The sequence below is a fragment of the Bos mutus genome, chromosome 21 (genome assembly GCF_027580195.1).
Source record: "Bos mutus isolate GX-2022 chromosome 21, NWIPB_WYAK_1.1, whole genome shotgun sequence".
NCBI lineage: Eukaryota > Metazoa > Chordata > Mammalia > Artiodactyla > Bovidae > Bos > Bos mutus.
In genome coordinates, this window is record NC_091637.1 from 21,428,209 (window position 1) to 21,450,400 (window position 22,192).

General features: G+C 41.9%; 1 protein-coding gene across 6 annotated transcripts in view; it reads left to right on the forward strand.

Moving 5' to 3' along the window:
- Nucleotides 1-22,192, forward strand: part of PDE8A (phosphodiesterase 8A) — a 143,303-nt gene that overhangs the window by 41,661 nt on the left and 79,450 nt on the right. The window contains exon 1 of one of the 6 annotated variants that reach the window (XM_070358346.1): nt 5,707-5,726. The exons of the other annotated variants lie outside the window; for them this stretch is intronic. The gene's annotated coding sequence lies outside the window, so the exon portion shown is untranslated. Of the gene's footprint in view, nt 1-5,706; nt 5,727-22,192 lie in introns of those variants that run through there. 6 annotated transcript variants of the gene reach the window in all.

Sequence of the window (22,192 nt, forward strand, 5' to 3'; positions counted from 1 at the left end):
CCTGTCTGGGTCTGTTGTCTCCCACCAGGAGAAACTTGAGGCCCCGTTGGAGAGTGAGTGCGCTTCAGAATGGGCTATGGGCTGGACTGGCAGCCTGAACGTCCCCTGAATTCTTTTTATTTTAATATTTATTTGTTTGGCTGCTCTGGGTCGTAGTTGCAGTACGTGGGATCTTGGTTGCATCGTGTGGGGTTGTGGGGTCTTTTGTCGTGGTGCACAGGATCTCGTCGTGTCACACGGGCTTCAGTAGTTGCCCCTTGGCCCCCGACCAGGGATCAAACCCACGCCCCCTGCATCGTAAGGGTGGAGTCTTAACCCCTCGACCAACAGGGAAGTCCCCTCCTTGGAATTTTAATCTAAGCTTTGCCTGTCAGTTTCCTAAAAGGGTAGGCAAGAGGTGCGAAATGAAGAGGGCATACTTCTCTCTGTAGATGGTCAGGAAATATTTAAAGATATGTTGGCTGAAGAATGACCCCGCTGTGAGGAAAGGGAAGTTTGCCGTAGACCGGTCTCAGGAGAGGTGTCCCCCGTTGGTGTTGAAACCACGGTGAAGTATTGATATTGGACTCTGCTAGGAATCTGCTTTCCTCTCTCCTCCCTGCAGTTACTTCTGTCCCTTCAAGGAAATGTGTAAAGTTGACTGAGCAGTGACATTCACTGTCATCTCACAAAATGTACTGTATTTGAGGAGTGAAGTGAAGTGAAAGTCACTCAGTCGTGTCCAACTCTTTTCAACTCCATGGGCTACACAGTCCATGGGATTCTCCAGGCCAGAATACTGGAGTGGATAGCCTTTCCCTTCTCCAGGGGATCTTCCCAACCCAGGGATCGAACCCAGGTCTCCTCCATTGCAGCTGGATTCTTTACCTACTGAGCTATCAGGGGTAGTACCATAAAAAAGACAACATTTTAATTCAGATATCTTAAAAACTTACATAATTCTATGTTTTCCTCAAGGTGAAAATGATACAGGTTCACTTTAGAAAGCTAGAAAATACAAATAAGTCAAAATAAAAATTGTCTGTTATTTTACCACTCAGAGAAAATCACTGAATTTTTTTTGTTGCATATCCTTCTTGTCATTTTTCTATGTCTATATATACATTTAAAAACAAATGATGGGCTCTTATAGTACATTTTCCTGAAACCTTTCTTAAAACTTATGTTAACACATACCATGCCAACTAATGTACTTCTATTATTTTAAACACTTCATAGCATCACATCGTATACGGATAGAACTTAACTACTTGCTGACAATATTTGACTGTTATAAACAATGTTGTGGGGACCCTCCATAAAATTAAATATTTTTTGCCACACCATCATTATTCTCAAGTTTTTCTGAGTATGTAATATATGCATTTGATACAAAATACTATGATTTCTCTTTAGGAGAAGTTTATGTAACTTGAACTGCTAAATCAAAGAGCATGAACATTTAGAGATACTTTATACTGCTGAATTGTCTTTTATCAGTTTATACTCCTACCAAAAGTGTCGTCTGTTGCTAGTATTTGGCAGTTTGATAGGGAGAAAGCTCACTTCTTGCTTGCTTGTGTGACTTGAGTTGTAGCCTCCTCTTTGCCCTTTTGGCGTCTGGAAAGCCTGCTTGTCCTTCAAGGCTCATCTCCAACCCCATCTCCTACTTGACCCCTCCCACACCTGCTCCCAGCAAGACAAAGAATTCCCTTCTGCTCTGCCCTGTGGGCTTGTCTGGTTCTTTTCAAACACCTGTAGTTTGCTTGAGAGCATCAGACACTATCTTTCTTATTTGATTTTTAAAAAGATTTCTTTATTGATTTCTGGCTGTGCTGTGTCGTCTTGCTGCATGGGCTCTTCTCTAGCTGCGGCGAGTGGGGGCTGCTCTGTAGTTGCAGTGCGCGGGCTTCTTGCATTTCTTGTTCTTTGGGATGGTTTTGGTCACTGCCTCCTATACGATGTTGTGAACCTCCATCCATGGTTCTTCAGGCACTTTGTCTACCAGATCTAATCCCTTGAATCTCTTCATCACCTCCACTGTAGAATCATACGGGATTTGATTTAGATCATACCTGAATCATCTAGTGGTTTTCCCTAATTTCTTCAATTCAAGCCTGAATTTTGCAATACGGAGCTCATGATCAGTGCCACAGTCAGCTCCGGGTCTTTTTGATGACTGTATAGAGCTTCTCCATCTTTGGCTGCAAAGAATATAATCAATCTGATTTCAGTATTGACCATTTGGTGATGTCCATGTGTAGAGTCGTCTCTTGTGTTGCTGGAAGTGGGTGCTTGCTATGACCAGTGTGTTCTCTTGGCTTGTAATTGCAGTGACTTCTGTTGTTGTGGAACACAGGCTCTAGGGCGTGTGGGCTTCGGTAGTTGCAGCGTGTGAGCTCAGTTGTGGCTCCCAGACTCTAGAACACAGGCACAGTAGTTGTGGTGCACAGGATCAGTTGCCCTGTGGCATGTGGCATCTTTCCAGACCAGGGACCATCTACAAAGAGAAGTATGCCCTCTTCATGTCACACCTCTTGCCCACCCTTTTAGGAAACTGACAGACAAAGCCCCTGAATCGGCAGGCAAATTCTTCACCACTGAACCACCAGAGAAGCCCTGTCTTTCTTATTTTTTAAAATCTTCTTTTGCATGCAGCATATTTCAGTGTGGGTGTTTAGGACTTAGTAAATACTGAGTTAAATTGGAGTCCACCAGAAAGGATTGATGGCTGCAGAAAGTAGGCTCTTAGGAGAGAGAGATACAAAGAATAAAAACGCCCATCAATTAAAGACCATGCAGAGCCCTCTGGAGAATGAATGGTATTTCATTTAGGCAGCCAGCCTTGAAATGCTTTGTTAATAATAACTGACATATTTTGTCAGTTACTTATTTTAACCATAGGTAGTAAGATCTCCTTAAGCCAAGAATTTTCTTTTAAATGACCCAACTTTCCATTAAAATTTCTTTTCTTAATAAATTGGGGAAGGGAGCCCAGTCTGGCGCTTGTGATGACCTAGAGGAGTGGGATGGGGGAGGGAAGGGAGGTGAGCTGAAGAGGGAAGTGGGGGGTGTGTGTGTGTATATAAAATTATGACTGATTTGTGTTGTTGTACAGCAGAAAACAACACACAATTGTAAGAATTTCCCCAATGTAAAAATAAATGAAAATTTAAAAATAAGTAATTTAGCATTGGCTGCAGTCAGGAAGTTAACGTTTCTTATTTTTATTGCTTTTCTCTTCCCTCCACACCTTGTATTTGCCTCGAACTTTAGTCTGTCCTCATGGGTGTTTTATTATTATTATTATTTTAATTGGAGGATAATTGCTTTACAATGTTGTATTAGTTTCTACCATATAACATCATGAATCAGTCATAACTATATATATATATAACCCTCACTCTTGAGCCTCTCTCCCATCTCCCACTCCTCATCCCGCCCCTCTAGGTCATCACAGAGCATCCAGGCGGAGCTCCCTGTGCTATGCAGCAGGTTCCCACTAGCTGTCTGTTTTACACGTGACAGTGTATATATGCCAATGCTACTTTCTCACTTCGTCCCACCCTCTCCTTCCCCAACTGTGTTTACAAGTTTGTTCTCTGTCTGTGTGTCCATTCCTTCCCTGCAATTAGTTTCATTTGTAAAAATTTTTCTAGATTCTGTATATATTCTTTAATATATTACGTTTGTTTTTCTCTTTCTGACCTACTTGACTCTCACAGGCTCAAGGTTCATCTAACTCAGTTCACCTGACTCAAATTCATCCCTTTTTTATGGCCGACTAATATTCCATTGTATATGTATACCACAACTTCTTTATCCATTCATCTGTCAGTGAACATCTAGTTGCTTCCATGTCCTGGCTGTTGAGAACAGTGCTGCAGTGAACATTGGGGTGCATGCGTCTTTTTCGATTGTGGTTCTCTCAGGGCATATATATGGCCAGTAGTGAGATTGCTGGGTCATATGGTAGTTTTATCCCTGATTTTTAAAGACCTCTCCATACTGTTCTCCATAGGGGCTGTATCAGTTTACATTGCCACCTGTAGTACAAGAGGGTTCTCTCTTCTCTACATCTTCTCCAGCATTTATTGTTTGCAGACTTTTTAATGATGGCCATTCTGACTAGTATAAAGTAAACCTTGTTGTAGTCTTGATTTGCATTTCTCTAATAATGAGAGATGTTGAACATCTTTTCATGTACTTATTGGCCATCCATATGTCTTCTTTGGAGAACTCATGGGTCTTTTTTAAACTTTCTTTAAACATCAGCACATCATTTACAAATTTGCAGAGATTTTTTAAAAAATATTTATTCATTTATTTGGCTGCACCAGGTCTTAGTTGCAGCATGTGGGATCTAGTTCCCTGACCAGGGATCGAACCTGGGCCCCCTGCATTGGGACCTGAGAGAGTTAACCACCGGACCAGCAGGGAGGTCCCTGCAGAGATATTTTTTAAACCAAAGGTTCTTTTCTGTACTTACAGTGCCCATTGCATTTACCTTCTATCCTACTTCTTCCCAAGTATACAGCATTCTATTTCCACTTTTTTTTCCTCCCCCTACTGGGATACTTTTGGTGATGCTGAGTAGAACTATGAGAAGGTCCAGTAGTGAAACCTTGGGGAAGACACATGTTCTGTGCCAGACTCTGCTTTACAGTTTCCCTTCCAGGCCTCAGCCAAGACCTTTCTTTGAAGCTGCCCCTTCTGGTCTGTTCTTCTCTGAGTCTTGGACTGTCTGTGCTGCAGCTAACAGCATTCACAACTACAAAGCTACTTACTTTTCTCGCGTAACAAAAAGTCTGGAGGAGGGGTCCTGGGATGGTTAATTCTATATCCCTGAGGCAGCCTGTCTGCCTTCAACTGCAGGGCAGCAGCTCTGTCCTCAGCATCATGTACTCACACGATATGGTCTCAGGCAGGAAGGTTCACTTTTTTTTTGTTTGTTTGTTTGGCTATGCTGGGTCTTCATTGCTGTGTGGGCTTCTCATTGCTGTGGCTTCTCTAGAAGCGTTTGGGCTTCAGTAATTGCGGCCCCCGGTCTCTAAAACTCAGGCTCGGTAGTTGTGGTGCATGGGCTTAGTTTGCTCCACAGCAAATGGGATTTTCCCAACCCAGGGATGGAACCCGTGTCTCCTGCAGTGTGGCAGGCTGATTCTTTCCCACTGAGTCACCAGTGGGAAGTCCAGAAAGCTTCATTCACTCTTTCAACAGGGAGGAAGCGGTTTCCCACCAGACTGTGTCCCATTGGGGCTTCCCAAGTGGCGCTAGTGGTAAAGAACCCACCTGCCAATGCAGGAGATGCAAGAGACTTGGGTTCAATCCCTGGGTCAGGAAGATCCCCTGGAGGAGGTGATGGCAACCCACTCCAGTATTCTTGCCTGGAAAATCCCATGGGCAGAGGAGCCTGGTGGGCTACAGTCAGGCTTTCCCCATTAGCAGGCTGCCCCTCAGGTCCCATTGGCCCTGAGCTCTAGGTGCCTGTGCTCCACAGAGGGCCACAGCATGAAGCGCCAGCGGGGAGGAGATGGGGAGATGCTGTGGAGAAGGCATCCTACAGAGGCCGTCTCAGGCATTCTCCTCTCTTTCATTCAGCTCGAACCTCTCTATCAACTTCTATGGGCCGGGCCTACTAGGCGAAATCCCACAGCCATTTCAGCTTTTCTCTCCGTGTATGAAGTCCTTGAGAAGTCTGACAGCGGCTGTCATGGCTTTTCCTGAGTTGTCTTCCTGCCTGTGAGGTATCTTGAGTTTCCTGAACCTCAGCCTCCACTGAACCCGACCCAGTTTGCCTTGATGTCCCAGCTGCTGCCTGCACCAGTCCCCCAGCCCACTGGTCTCCTCCTTCTGTGAGACTTAGTTGCTCACTTCTGGTTCTGGCTGTGATCAGAGTCGGGGATTTGGGAGCGGCTCGAACCTGCTGCTGGGGGTTGGGAGCCATTTTATTATTTTTACCTGGAATTTGTGCCTGGGCCCTTGAGTACTCACCTGACTGGGGCACTGCTAAATGTTGAGGCCTGCTGGTGAACCTGGCCGTCTGCTCTCTGACCCGAACCCTCTGCGGCCTCACCTACCAGGGAATCTTCCATCTCAACCACAATGAGCCACTGGCTGTTTCTGAACATGCTGGCTCCAGCCTGCCTTGGTACATAACATTTTCTTTTTCTAGAATGCTCCTTTCCTTCTCCTTACTGGGCACAGCCCTGCAGTTCCTTGAGGATTTACCTGAGTAGGCATCACTCTCCTGAACACAGTCAAGAATTTTGCGTCCCCCTCTGCCCCCCTGCCGGCAGGTTAATCAGTCACTTCTCAGCCATGCTCTGTACAAGTGTTTGTTGTTAAACATTCACAAAGTGTTGTAATTATTTTTTTTTATGTTTTTTTGCCCTTCTATGTTTATTCTATATTTAGCTTCTGGAAGATAAGATCCATATTTTTATTTCTATAACCTCAGTATTCAGTAAGGTTTAGCCCATAAAAAGTGGCTCTATAAATATTTGTTGGATGAAGGAATGACAATTTCCTATCCAAACCTGCTGATTAAATACCTAATTTCATATCCTTTTTACAAAAGGAAATTTATATATCCTAAAAGATTTTAAAATACATGAGATACGGTTATGGTACCTGAACGTGATTGCCCATTACATTCCTTACTTGGCTGACCAGACAGAGGCCCAGAGATGTAAGTGACTAACCCAAGGCCACATAATGATGAGAGGCAGAACTGGGACCGGACTCCTATCTTTGTCTCTCACACATCTCGTCCTCCAATTTCTTGAACGGGAGTTTGCCAGATAGATGGGACGCGGGAGGGGGCGGGCGAGGGGGAGGAGATTGTGTAATTAGCATCACCCACATGGCTGTCAAAGACTGCCTCTGCCTTCCTTTTCTGTATGCTTTTGCTTACAAGAACTTTGCCCTTTCTCTGCCTGCCTGCTCGCCCAAGTCCAGCCTGCCTCTCCAGACCCAGCCTGATTCTCGCCTCTTGTGCCTTTTTTGATCAAAGGCACCTTACCCCTTTTCTGAGTTCCGTTAACTGTTTAGCTCGTGAGGCAGTGTGGTGCAGTGCAGGTGTGGGTCTTGGGGTGTTACTCAGCTCTAGTTCCAGGTTCCGTTCCCCCACTTACAGATTAACGTTGTTGAGTCTGTTTAGTCTGTAATCAGGAGTAGTGATAACAGTTCCTATTTCATAGGGTTAATGAGAGTATTGAATTAGAAATTCCTTGGTACATAGTAAACACCCAGATGTTACAGGCTGTTATTGGTGGTGGTAGCTTGATTATAGTAAACCATTGGAGGCAGATCACTATGCTTCTTGAGCTCCAGGTCTTCTTGGGCCTGACTGCTTTACTGCTGAATCAGGCGTTGCCCAGTTTTGTAAGGTGCATATCCTAACCTCCAGGCTATGCTCAAGTACTTGTTGGAGTATTTTTGTGAATAATATTCACTCACAACTGTCGTTCCTTGGTGCCTGCCAGTGCTCTGCCATTTGGAGGTTTGCTTATTTGTGTCAGGGATGTTTTGTAGAAAGAAAAAATGTCTCTGTGGTCTGCTGAGCGAAAGAACAGAATGTTTTCTCTTTACTGAACAGCTCCAACCAGCTTTGAGGGTCAGTGTTTATATAGTTCTAAGTCTCTATTGTCAATAATCAAGGAAATGGATTAGAAAAGGCAATTTAGTGAAATCTCAGACTGCAGGCAATTTGCATGCATTCCCTGGTTTGACACCATGGTGCAGGCTCACCTTGGGTTGTGAAAGGAGCACCCTGAAATTCTCTAGACTTTCTTCTTGATTAATAACCTGTAGAGACTGTCCTTAGTATAAAACTTGGATAATTTTGTTGCTTGGATTTTCTCCCTCTTGTAAATGAGAAACCAGGAAAATACAGTGTACTTATTATATACAGGGAACAAAGGTCTTGGAGACAGTAACTTTTAAAAAGAACCCTTAGTAACCTAGCTTTTAAAGACCTAGGCCTCCTTGTTTTATTTCTAAAAGCCAGTGGAATAAGTCCCTCATTTTCTCAGATTTATACAGAAACTAAAATGTGGAAAATTTGGTCTTTAAAGAGGCACAACTTCTGGTTTTATTGGGTTGTTTCATTTTAAAGTTTAAACATTTCAGTGTCTCATGATACTCTCAGTTAAAAGGAAGTTCTTGTGAATATCATGTAGCTATTAAAAATTGTAACTTAGATCCATATTTGCAAGAAAATTCTCAGTTTTAAGGGAAAGGGTGGGAAAAGTTGATTTATGTGTGCATCAGGATATGTGCTCATTTGCTAACATGGAGTACTACTTTAGGTTAATGAGATAGATTTCAGGTCACAGCTCTTTTTTCCTTTGCATCCTTTTTGTACTGTCTGGATTTTGGAGTGACCATGTATTACTTTAGATTCAAAGAAACTATAAAAGCGTTTTCTTTTTGGAGGAAAAAAAGGAAAACTTAAGATTTGAACGTGGTAAAGTTAGCCTTTCTTCATACTTCCCTTGAAAATTATCCCAAGCAACTAGGGAGGGGGTTGAAAAAAATCCTGGAAATGAAAACTCTGTCTTTGGAGAAATTAGGAGATGTCTGCAACCCCAAACCAGAAAACAAGTGGAAAAAGTTCTTGAAAGATTGGACCAGGGATAGAGAGGAAGTAGAAAACACTCGTAGCTGCAGACCTCTGGAAAAGAAAACTCAACTAGCAAATAGCACTTTCCAAGGTGAGGGATACACCCTGGGGTTTAGAACCAAAACGTCTGGTTTGAAAGAGTGGAAGCGACCACACAGGCTGGTGGCGGGAGCTTTACCGGATCCAGTTTGATTCCAAGACGCAGAGGAGGGTGCACTGAACGAGGACTTACACAAGTAGTGTTTGTGGGGGCAGGAGGGACAGGACTCTGCTGTGAACAGCGCCCACAACCACCTGGGTGGGGGACGAGAAGCTCAAGAATATCTCCCCCCACCCTGAGTTGCCCACGTACACCAGAAAAGGAAAGAGTACTTCCACCCCCCTGGACGTGGCTCTGGCTCCTCTCCCAAGTGAACCTTCTTCAAATAGCTAAACCAAGATAGATAAAAAAAATGGACCAGGTCAGGATCTTACCAAACATAATTATTTTTTTTTAATGATGAAGAAACATGAAAATAAAGAGCTGACGATGAACAGTACTCACTAGAGAAACACTGGCACAGAACAAGTGAAAATTTGACCAAATATTTTACAATTTAAAGAAAAAAGTCAGCTCACTGCTGTGAAGAGTTGGAGCACAAATCAGAAATACAGGAACTTTGGGAAGAGGTGGCAGGTCGGCAGGCAAAGAAATCTAAATTCAGGAATGTGAAGCTAAAAATGAAAGCCATCTAAGAAGTGAAGGCAGAGTTAGCAGTGACATAAGACAATGTATAGAAAATAGTGAAGTAAATAAGTGAAGTGAAAATAGTTTATAAATCTGATAGTTATGAATGAAAAGTACAGAAATTTGCTGAAGGAGGAAAAAAACAGTAGACAAAAATTTGAAAATGTAAAGCATCAAAAGTGCCCAGAAAAGAGAATTTGAATCTGTAGTTTGAAAGGATGCACCATACTCAGGAAAAATTAGCAATGAATGGCCAGCCTTGCAGGGCATCCCAGTAAAGTTACTGAGCTTTACATTCCAAGTCCAATTTGGGGGCTTCCCTGGTGGCTGAGTGGTAAAGAATCCACCTGCCAGTGTAGGAGACATGGGTTCGATCTCTGGTCCAGAAAGATCCTATATACAGCAGAGCAACTAAACTCATGCACCACAGATATTGAGCCTGTGCTCTAGAGCCTGGGAGCAGCAATTCCTGAGCCCGTTCACCCTTGGGCCCATGCTTGGCAACAAGAGAAGCCACCACGATGAGAAGCCCACACATCGCAATTACAGAGTAGCATCCACTTGCTGTAACTAGAGAAAAGCCTGTGCAGCAATCAAGATCCAGCACGGTCAAAAAAAAAAAAAAAAGAAAGAAAAAATTATTTGGACAACTAGGCCAAAAGATGGACTAATGTATAAAAGGGGAAAATTTGGCTGCTGCTTATAATCAGTCAATCTGGGAAAAGACTGACAAAATCCTTAAGAAGGTAAGTTTGACTCAAGGATTTTATATTCACTGAAATTGTATTTTTTAAGAAGACAAGTTCTTAAATAGATGAAATTGAGAAAGAATATTCCCCTGAATTCTTCTTAAGGAATCTAGTCAAAGACAAACTTCAGTCCACCAAGTGGTAACTGGAAAAACTCCAGCAAAACAACTGCTACAAGCTCTGTTTACCTGTAGGTTGAAACAAATTTGAAGATCAGTGCAATAGAACAGAAAGTAAAGGTTATATGACCTGAAAATATGAAATTCTTTATCTAACCAAATTTGAGAGAAGGGGAAAGAAGACAGTTGTAAGTTTAGAATCTTTTCCCCTCATCTCTAATAGCTGAGGTTCAAAGGGTATCGTTTACAGCTAACAGACAAACTAATAGAGGTGTAGGTATATTTTCTGGGCTCCAAAATTACTGCAGATGGTGACTGCAGCCATGAAATTAAAAGACGCTTACTCCTTGGAAGGAAAGTTATGACCAACCTAGATAGCATATTCAAAAGCAGAGACATTACTTTGCCAACAAAGGTCCGTCTAGTCAAGGCTATGGTTTTTCCAGTGGTCATATATGGATGTGAGAGTTGGAGCGCTGAAGAAAGCTGTGAAGAAAGCTGAGCGCCAAAGAATTGATGCTTTTGAACTGTGGTGTTGGAGAAGACTCTTGAGAGTTCCTTGGACTGCAAGGAGATCCAACCAGTCCATTCTAAAAGAGATCAGCCCTGGGTGTTCTTTGGAAGGAATGATGCTAAAGCTCAAACTCCAGTACTTTGGCCACCTCATGCAAAGAGTTGACTCATTGGAAAAGACTCTGATGCTCGTAGGGATTGGAGGCCGGAGGAGAAGGGGACGACAGAGGATGAGATGGCTGGATGGCATCACTGACTCGATGGACGTGAGTCTCAGTGAACTCTGGGAGTTGGTGATGGACAGGGAGGCCTGGCGTGCTGCGATTCATGGGTTTGCATGTGATTCATGCAAAGAGTCAGACACTACTGAGCGACTGAACTGAACTGAGGTACATATTTGAGTACAAAGTTAAACATGCTATATAGTATGATGGACTAAAATAGGATAGTGGAGCGATGGTGCAAGAGAAGAAAATACCTTAATTGCATCATTCCTCATGGGGATACCCTCCAAAGAAAGATGTTTTCCAGCTATTAATAAAAGTAACTACTAGATTATAAACCTAAATATCAAAATATAGACACAAAGGAAAATAAACAGTCTCTACAAAGGGTAACAGAACTAACTGATGAAACTAAGGCCACAGACTATCATGTCAGTAAATATAAGTGGAAATTGGAGGTCATCAGTCGTATCACATACTCCACTGATACGGATCCCTAACAGCAGAGGCACTGCAGTGGGAGGGACACAGTTGGACACCCCAGAGAAACCACAAAACTCTGCCTCCTTGAGACAAAAAGCTTTAAAACTCAGCAGGCTCCTAGAGAGAGAGATGGGCGAATAGTACCAGTCAGGGGAGACCTCCTCTCTGGTCCTTCGCTCCCTGTCTCCTCTAGAAGCAGCTGGCAAGTAGGGGAGGAGGTGGGGGGGAGGAGTGACACCCCTTCCCTGGAGGCATGCTGCCCACCCTACCCTGCTTGGGGAGAGAGAACCTTCCTCAGCCGAAAACTGAAGAGCCGTTAAGCTGCTGGACGGGTGGTTTTCTTGTTAAAGTACCTAAACTCTTTTTGAAAGTTAATGCAGTTAATGCGTAACTCAGAAGTGTACAACCTGATGAATTTGGTAAATGTAATAACCAGCATCCCAATCAAGAGCTAGAACATTCCAGGAACCCATGAGGCTTCCTGGTATTCTCTTTCAGTCACCCACTGCCTCCCCCCTCCCCCCTGCAACTACCTCCCTGCCAAAATATGCTACAGATTAGTTTTGCCAGATTTGAGCTTTATGTGAATGAAGTAGACTGACCATTTTTAATTACTAAATTGAGGCTATACGAGTGACTTAGTGTACTGGGTTGAGTAGTGTCCTCAGAATGAATGTCCACTGGAACCTCAGACTGTGACTGACTTCAAAATTGTCTTTGCAGGTGTAATTAGTTCATTAAGGTCATACTGGATTATGTGTGCTCAGTCATTTCAGTTGTATCCAACTTTTTGTGACCCTGTGGACTGTAGCCTGCCAGGCTCCTCTGTCCATGGGATTTCCAGGCAAGAGTACTAGAGTGGGTTGCCATGCCCTCCTCCAGGGGATCCTCCCCACCCAGGGGTCAAACCCAGGTCTCTTATGCCTCCTGCATTGGCAGATGGGTTTTTTAACACAAGCACCACTTGGGACGCCCCATATTGGATTTGGGTGGGCCCTAAATCCAATGACTGTTGTCCTTCTAAGAGGGCCTTGCCATGGCCAAGGCAGAGATGGGAGTGACACAGCCACAGCCAAGGACTTCCGGCCACCACCAGAAACTAGGAGAGAGCCGTGAGATGGCTTCTCCCTCAGATCCTGCAGAAGGAACCAACCCTGCTCACACCTTGATTTTGGACTTGTAGTCTCCTGAACCATGAGAGAATGCCTTGCTGTTGTTTTAAGCCATCTAGTTTGTGGTCACTTGTTACAGCAGCCCTAGGAAACTAACAAAATGCAACTCTAGGATTAGGATAGAAAGGGCAGATCTGGTTCTCCCACCGCCCCCACCATGGGTCCTAGCAGCTTTGGCAGGGGGGAGGAGAGGCAGCGGTCAGGCTACTCTGCTTTGCAAAGGCTCTCGGTGAGCTGCGGCCTTCAGGCACCTGCCCTGCGCTATGATACCCGAGAGGAAGGTCACAAAGGAGGAGCACAAGAGGAGATCGGCCTAAACCGGCTCCTGCAAAAGTGGAAATGAAGCCAAAAAAGGTGGTGGGAAAGGATAAGTCTTCAGACAGATAAGTGCAAACAAAAGGAAAAAGAGAAGCAAAGGGAAAACAGGTGGAAGTGGCCAACCAAGAGACTAAAGAAAACTTACTTGCAAAAAATGGAGAGACTGAAAACGAGGAGAGCCCACCTCTGATGAAGCAGAAGAAGCCAAGTCTGACTCATACCATACCCGGTCCTCTCAGTGGTCCCTGTTCCCTTCTTGTATAATCCAGAGGAATATTTTTATCAACTATTTTGTAGATGCAGGTTTTTTAGTAGCTCTAAAAACATTTTTAAAAAGGAGGGAATCCCACCTTATCCCATTTTTAAAGTGTAAATGCTTTTTATTAGAGGTGAAATCACTTGCTGGTTGCTTATTTTTTGGTACAACCAGAAAATAGCGGGATATTGAATACGGGAGGCTTTGATTGTCTTGGGTGTCAGCTTAACATTCCATAGATGGGAGATAGCTTTTATATCCTATAATACAAAGCATAATGAATGGCAGTTTGGAGTCAGTTGTGCATTTAATGTCTTGAACACTTTAAATTACTTCTCTTCCCATATTGTTTTGGTAGTAGTATTTCCTACAGCAAACCACTCACTCCTTGATCTTGGCTCTCCTGGTCAGGATTTTGTGCACCCTATAACATCTTTGGTTGTGGTGATCCAGTTTTCCTAGTTACTTCTTTAATGTGCTGTGAACGATTGACAGTTTGAGTATGTACTGTATATGATATTAAAATGTGAATCAGTGGGACTTAGGATGTAACAGCATATCAATATTTGAAGGTATTGGTACTTAATATCCTGTTAAGGAAAATATGCTCCAAATTTTAAGCTGGAAAGTCACTGGAATAACTGTTAAGAAATACAACTGCATGATTTTTTAGATTTTTGGTACATATGTGAAGAATTGCGTACATTTTGAAATGTCTATGTACTGATCCTCAAAACAACCAATAAAATCTCAATTATGAAAGAAAAAAAAAAGGGCAGAAAATTTTACAAGACATATCTTTGTTTTGGGCTTCCCTGGTGGCTCAGTGGTAAAGAACCCGTCTGCCAGTGCAGGAGACAAAAGAGATGGGAGTTTGATCCCTGGCTTGGGAAGATCCCCTGGAGGAGGGCATGGCAATCCACTCCAGTATTCTTACCTGGGAAATCCCATGGATAAAGGAGCCTGGCAGGCTACAATCTGTAGGATTGGAAAGAGTCGTTCACAACTGAGCGACTGAACAACACAATTCACAGATATAGACACAGACATTTTCATTTTAGGAGTAGAGGAAGTACTCTTTCCATTAACAGGTTTAAAGTGGGGAAAAGATTTAAAGTCACTTTTGGTTACCCTGCACAAGAGCCTGGCGTATTCAACATACCAGTTGCAGACGCAAACTTTTGGCTCACTGGAATATCAAACTCTCCAGTGTTCACCTCCAGAAGGGCCATAGAGATAAAACTTTTCCCACATTTCTTTCATGCATTTCATTCACTATCAGCACTTTCTTCTGAATCCCCTTTCCGCAAGCACATTCACCTCTGTGAGCAGATATTCAGTGATTCCTGTGGGGCCCTGACTTCAGATCCACCACAGTTCAGATGCCCTGAAGTGATTGCTCTGCCTGGCAGTGCGTAGAGCTAATCCAAGTTAAATGGCCATGAAAACAAAACCACATATTCAGACTTTTTTGTTCTTTTCTGTTGAAAGTCGTTTTTCAGACTACCTATGGTATGGTAAATTAAGCTAGCCCCACCATGGATTCCCATAGTGTCTTTCTCTGGAAAAGTCTTCAGTGTGCTAGGAATCTGTGTGTTTCCCAAAATCCTTCAGCCACCTGTTTACTGAAAATTGTTTGTGAGAAATTAATGTAGAATAAATGAAAGTAGCTACTTATAGAAGTGGTCTGCCGTCATTTATTTTCTGAGGCTGATTTATGAATATAACTTCATGTTTTAGATTTATTCCTTATCACTGCCATGTATGTTTGATATTTTAACACTTTTTCATTTAAAAAAATATTTTTTATTTATTTGGCTGCACCAAGTCTTAGTTGCGGCACGTGGGATCTGGTGCCCTGATCAGGGATAGAACCCAGGCCCTCTGTGGTTAGCGCACATGGGAGTGCTTAGCCACTGGACCAGCAGGGAAGTCCCCTCTAATACTTTCTCTAATAAGTCTTTTTATTGGGAAAGTTTTCCTACACTATTAAATCAGTATGATAAAATTCAAGTTTTATTTACTTTGGTATGTAAAGATATTTTGAGTGTATATAGGTACACATTCAAAATTTGTTATTAGTCTCCAAAATATTTTTGCTTTTATTTATTGATTTTTCTTACACATTTTTCCACGAGTCATATGGTCATATCCTAACATTTTTATATGGAAATTGTGCCTTTGATTGATGTAGAGAGGGCTTACATCCTGTTTTTTTATATCATGCTTTCTTTTGAGAGTCCATTATGCATGCTCAAAACCAATGCTATTTTTCACTTATTATATGTTATAATTTAATGGAAAACAATTTTTCAAAAGGAGGTCAGGCCCTTTCTATGATACCTAAACAAAAGTGGTTGACAAGAGCAGTTCAACTAGAGAGCCAAAATGCCCAGAGCAGCAGCAAGACAAGAATCTAATCAAGCAGAACTTAGTTTGACTATTGGACTAATTGAGAATATACTTACCAGTAACAAAACTAAAGATTGGATCGTTGCTTTGGAGACCTTTGAGAGTGAGATGGAACATACATTCAGCTGGAAAGATCTCACAGTGAAATTAGAAAGAGAGCAGAGTGACTTATCAGGAAGCCTATCAGGAGACCTAGTCCATCTTGATATTACTCTAACATCTGGGATTATTGTTCATCCTTTATTTTCTTAGGTATTTCCTTTAGGAACATTTAATATGGAAACATGGGGCAATATTGGGGATTTCAGTCATTTAGTAATTGAGTTCAGAATTCATTAGTTGATTCAGCAGTTACCAAGCGCTCTACTTTCTTAGATTCCAGTTTTTTTAAAGTGAGGGATGGTATGGGGAGGGAGGAGCGTTCAGGATGGGGAACACATGTATACCTGTGGCGGATTCATTTCGATATTTGGCAAAACCAATACAATATTGTAAAGTTCAAAAATAAAATTAAAAAAAAAAAAGTGAATAGAACTCAGAAGCCAATTTGGTAGGAAAAACAAGTGCATATAATCCCACTATGATGGAGATAAACCCAGGATGCCTTGGAAACACATTGATGTGCGACACTTCATCCAGATGGAGGTTGGGGCCAGAGGTGTAGGTAGGGTTTCCCCTTGATACAGTTTAGAAAGATGGGGAGGAATTAGGGGAGAAGAGGAAGAAGTCAGGAATGTGCCACACCAAATGAGTGACGTGGCCGCAGCAAGAGACGTGGACTTCCAAGGAGTTCTGAGAGACTGGGGCAGTTAAAGTTCAGGCTTTAAGCACTGCAGGAGCCTTGAATGCCGTAACAGAGTCCAGGCTTTACCTTGGGCAGTGTGGGGCCATTGAAGGATTTTACACATACTGTATTTATGGCTCGTATGATGTTTCATTCCTTTGGAAACTTAACATTCTGATATTTTTGTGCTTTGGATTAATATGCATTCCTTACCCCTCCCATCTCCCACAGTATAGTTTATCTGTTAAATTCAGGTAGTGATGACAGAAGGAAGACAGAATTGACATTTTTGGTCTTACTGTTCACAAGACTGTTTAAATGTAATAGATGTGAAATGAGCAGGAAGACATCTTGAAATGTTTTATGTTAGTTCTTTATGTATTTTCGTACATCCTGTAGAAATGTGTCATTCCCTGTATATTTTCAGGCACTTGTGAAACTTTAGGGGTATGAATTCATTTTTAGGACTTGTGTGGATGTATTCTCATTATTAATTATTACTGAAGTGCAGAGGAAATGATATCAGCAGATGTGCAGAGCTTTTATTCGCACTGAATACACTATTCATTTAGACAAAAAGATCATTTCTCAATTCAAATCGGAATATTCTAATTTAAGGCCTAAATCAGTTGTGTCATAATCTCTATGGAAACAAAGCTTTCTACTGTGTAGTAATTGCATAAGTAACTCATTTCCCCTTGTAGATACACAAATTGTTAATGCAGATGCTTTTTCCATTTTCTCTCAAGAACTCTCTTAAAATAGAAGAGATTTTAGCTAATGACATTTGTTTATGTTTTATAAGGTTTAAAATATCTGTTCAAATTTCCTACTTACATACATTCTTATAAAATTGTTAAAACTTAAATTCTTGATGAGCTCACTTTCTTTTCCTGGTTGGAATTCCGACACAGAGGACTGAATTATCCTTCCCAGTTCCTAGCGTATTAACATCATCCGTCTGTGCAAGACTCTCTGCAGTCGGGTTGTCTAGTTTTGTCTTGCTGATCTTCAGGCATTCTTTATATATTATGGGTATGCATCCTTTCTCAGTTATATGTTTTGCAAATACATTCTGTTACTTAACCTTTTCAGTCTCAGACTAGGGTCTTTTGATGAACAACACTCCTAATTAAAAAATCTAATTTATTAATCTTTTTCTTTATGGTTATTACTTTTTAAAAAATAATTTTTATTTATTTTGTTATTTGTTTGTTTGGTCTGTGCTGGATCTGTTGCTGTGTGGGCTTTTCTGCAGTTGAATGAGGGGGTTACTGTCTAGTTGCCGTGCACGGGCTTCTCATGGTGGTAGCTTCTCTTGTTGTGGAGCACAGGCTCCAGGCACGTGGTCTTCAGCAGCTGAGGCACGTGGGCTCAGTAGTTGCGGCTCCCGGGCTCTAGAGCACAGGCTCAATAGTTGTGGTGCTTTGGCTTAGTTGCTCCACAACTTGTAGGAGCTTCCCAGATCAGGAATCTGACCTGTGTCTCCTGCATTGGCAGGCAGATTCTTTACCACTGAACCACCAGGGAAGCTTGGTTATTTGTTTTTTTTTTTTTTTTTTTTAATTTTATTTTATTTTTAAACTTTACATAATTGTATTAGTTTTGCCAAATATCAAAATGAATCCGCTACAGGTATACATGTGTTCCCCATCCTGAACCCTCCTCCCTCCCCTGGTTATTGCTTTTCGTGTTTAACAATCCTTGCGTATTTCCCAGGATTCCTCTCTCATTTTGTTGTTTGGCTTGTCTTTATTTGGCTCTCCACCCCCTCCCTGCCTACCGCAGGTGACCGTTCTAATGTATTTACTGTGTGTCATTTTGTTTTTATGTATTCTTAGAGAATATGTTTTGTTACGTACTTAAGTATTTTAATTTATATAAATAGTACTGTATTCCAGATCTCATTCTGTTTTCTTTTTTCACTTAGCATATGCTTCTAAGATCTGTGACATTGAACTTCCTGGTGGTCCAGTGGTTGGCACTCTGTGCTTCCACTGCAGGGGGAATGGGTTCAATCCCTGGCTGGGGAACTAAGATCCTGGTGCAGCAAAACGAAAAAGGGTCTATCATATTACTGTCCCCCAGTTAGATATATCCGTATCACTTGTAACTCCTTGCCACTGTATAACCCTGGACAAACATCTTTGCACATGTCCCCTAAAGATCTTTGTGAATAGACCCAAAATTCTCACCTCTGGAATGTAGGGTATGCATAGGCAGTTTTGGCTTAACCTTAATAGTTGGTTCCTGAACATCACGTACTCTAAGTGAAAATTTCAAGTAGGAGTCATTTCTTACTATTTCGAATGGGAAAGATTACAATTCATTATAAGTGAACTCAAAACGCTGAACTTACTTCCTAAAGCATAACTGAAACTGACTAAACTACCACACATAAATAAGTCTAGCATATTAAAGTGTAAAATGCTTAAAATAACACCTTCAAATCACCGTGGTTATTAACCAGTGGTTGCTTTGAAGGCACTAATAAGGACCGTTTGCCTGCTTCCTGCAGCCCCATCACCTGTCAGAGGAAGCAGGGAGTGGGCCCAGGGAAGATGGTTCTAGGTTGGCCTCTCTGCAGCATTTCAGAGATGCACATCCCCTTAGACACTTCCTACTTTCCAAAATGCTTATACAGTTATGGCTACTGTCATCTAACAAGTATATTTGGATAATAATTTGAGACTTCCTGCACGTAATTTTATTCAAAATGTATTGGACTTCTGATTTCCAGTTCTGTATATAAGGTGTTTGGAAGTCAACACTCTGACCTAACAACTAAAGCTGTGTGTTAATCACTCAGTCGTGTCTAACTCTGCAACCCCTAGCCTGCCAGACCCCTCTGTCCATGGAATTCTCCAGGCAAGAACACTGGAGTGGGTTGCCATTCCCTTCTTTAGGGGATCTTCCTGACCAGGGATCAAACCTGGGTCTCCTGCATTGCAAGCAGATTCTTTACCATCTGAGCCACCAGGGAAGCTTTTAATGAGTAAAGCTGAACAGAGGCACTACATATGATGGAGAGATCAACTCTCCTAGAAGACATAACAGTTCTTAATATATATGCTCCCAGCAACAGAGCATCAGACTGCATCGGACAAAAACCAGTGGAACTGCGAGGAGAGATAGTGGATTAACATAGTAGGGAACTTCAGCACCAATCTTTTAGAAATGGACAAATCTAGCAGGCAAAAATCTATGTAAGGACATAGTTGAACTCAATAGTGTTGCTCAGTCACGTCCAGCTCTTTGCGACTCCATGAACTACATGTAGGCTGCCAGCCTCCTCTGTCCATGGGATTTTTCCAGGCAAGAATTCTGGAGTGGGTTGCCATTTCCTTCTCCAGGGGATCTTCCTGACCCAGGGATTGAACCTGTGTCTCCTTCATTAACTGGCAGATTCTTTACCACTGTGCCACTTGAGAAGCCCTGAACTCAATAGGACCATCAGTCAATTGGATAAAATTGACATCTATTGACTACTTCATCCAGCAGTATCAGAATACACATTTTTCTTAAGCTCTTATGGAACACTTATTAGAACCACATTCTGGGCCACAACATCTTAACAGATTTCAAAGACTAGAAATCAAACAATGTCTGGCCTCCAACCATGGTGGAATTAAACTAGAAATGAATAACATAAAGGTAGCTGGAAAATCCCCAAATAATCGGAGATTAAATAATATACTTCTAAGTAATACATGAGTCAAACAAGAAATTTCAAGATAAATTTTCAAATATTTTGAGCTGAATGAGAATGATAACATAGTTTATCAAAATCTGTGGGCTGCAGCAAAAGCAGTGCATGGAGAAAATTTTGTGGCATTGAACGCACATGTTGGAAAAGAAGAAAGATCTAAAATCAGTAATCTAAACTTAGAGGAAAAGAAGAGCAAATTACATCCAAAGTAAGCCAAAGAAAAACAATAAGAATTAGTATATTCTTTGCAGCTGAAGATGGAGAAGCTCTTTACAGTCATCAAAAACAAGACCTGGAGCTGACTGTGGCTCAGATCATCAGCTCCTTATTGCAAAATGCAGGCTTAAATTGAAGAAAGTAGGGAAAACCACTGGATCATTCAGGTATGACCTAAATGAAATCCCTAATGATTATATAGTGGAGGTGACAAATAGATTCAAGGGATTAGATATGGTAGACAGAGTGCCTGAAGAGGTATAAGCAGAGGTTTGTAACATTGTACAGGAGTTGGTGACCAAAACCATCCCCGAGAAAAAGAAATACAAGAAGGTAAAGTGGTTGTCTGAGGAGGCCTTACAAATAGGTGAGGAAAGAAGAGAAGCTAAAGGCAAAAGAGAAGGGGAAAGATACACCTAACTGAATTCAGAGTTCCAGAGAATAGCAGGGAGACATGAGAAAGTCTTCTTAAGTGAACAGTGCAGTGAAATAGAGGAAAACAATAAAGTGGGAAAGACTAGAGATCTCTTCAAGAAAATTGGTGATAGCCAGGGAACATTTCACACAAAGATGGGCACAATAAAGGACAGAAATGGCAAGGACCTATCAGAAACAGAAGATACTAAGAAGAGGTGGCAAGAATGCACAGAAGAACTATAGAAAAAATGTCTTAATGGCCGGATAACCACGATGGTGTCACTCACCTAGAGCTAGACATCCTGGAGTGTGAAGTCAAGTGGGCCTTAGGAAGCATTATTATGAACAAAGCTAGTGGAGGTGATGGAATTCCAGCTGAGCTATTTCAAATCCTAAAAGATGATGCTGTTAAAGTGCTGTATTCAATAAGCTAGCGAATTGGAGAACTCAGTAGTGGCCACAGGACTGGAAGAGCCCAGTTTTCATTCCAGTCTCAAAGAAAGGCAATGCCAGAGAATGTTCAAACTACCAACAATTGCACTCATTTCACATGCTAGCAAGGTAATTATCAAAATCCTTTAATCTAGGCTTCAACAGTACATGAATTGAGAACTTCCAGATGTACAAACTGGGTTTAGAAAGGCAGAGGAACCAGAGATCAAATTGCCAACATACATTGAATCGTAGAAAAAGCAAGGGAATTCCAAAAATATATCTACTTTTGCTTCATTCACCATGCTAAAGCCTTTGACTATGTGGGTCACAAAAAACTGTGGAAAATTCTTAAGGAGATGGGAATACCAGACTACTTTACCTACCTCCCGAGAAACCTGTATGCAGGTCAAGAGCAACAGTTAGAACCGGACATAGAACAATGGACTGGTTCCAAATTGGGAAAGGAGTACATCAAGGCTGTATATTGTCACCCTGCTTATTTAACTTATATGCAGAGTACATCATGCTAAATGCCAGGCTGGAAGACTCAACAAGCTGGAATCAAGATTGCTGGGAGAAATATCAACAACCTCAGATATGCAGATGACACCACTCTAATGGCAGAAAGCAAAGAGGAACTGAAGAGCCTCTTGACGAGGGTGAAAGAGGAGAATGAAAAAGCTGCCTAAAAACTCAACATTCAGAAAACTAAGATCATGGCATCTGGTCCCATCGCTTCATGGCAAATGAATGGGGAGATAGTGACACATTTTATTTTCTGGGGCTCCAAAATCACTGCAGACGTTGACTGCAGCCACAGAATTAAAAGCCACTTGCTCCTTGGAAGAAGATCTATGCCAAACTTGGACAGCATATTATAAAACAGAGCTATCACTTTGCTGACAAAGGTCCCTATGTTCAAAGCTTTGGTTTTTCCAGTAGTCATGTACAGATGTGAGAGCTGGACCATAAAGAAAGCTGAGTGCTGAAGAATTGATGCCTTCAAATTGTGATGCTGGAGAAGACTCTTGAGAGTCCCTTGGACAGCAAGGA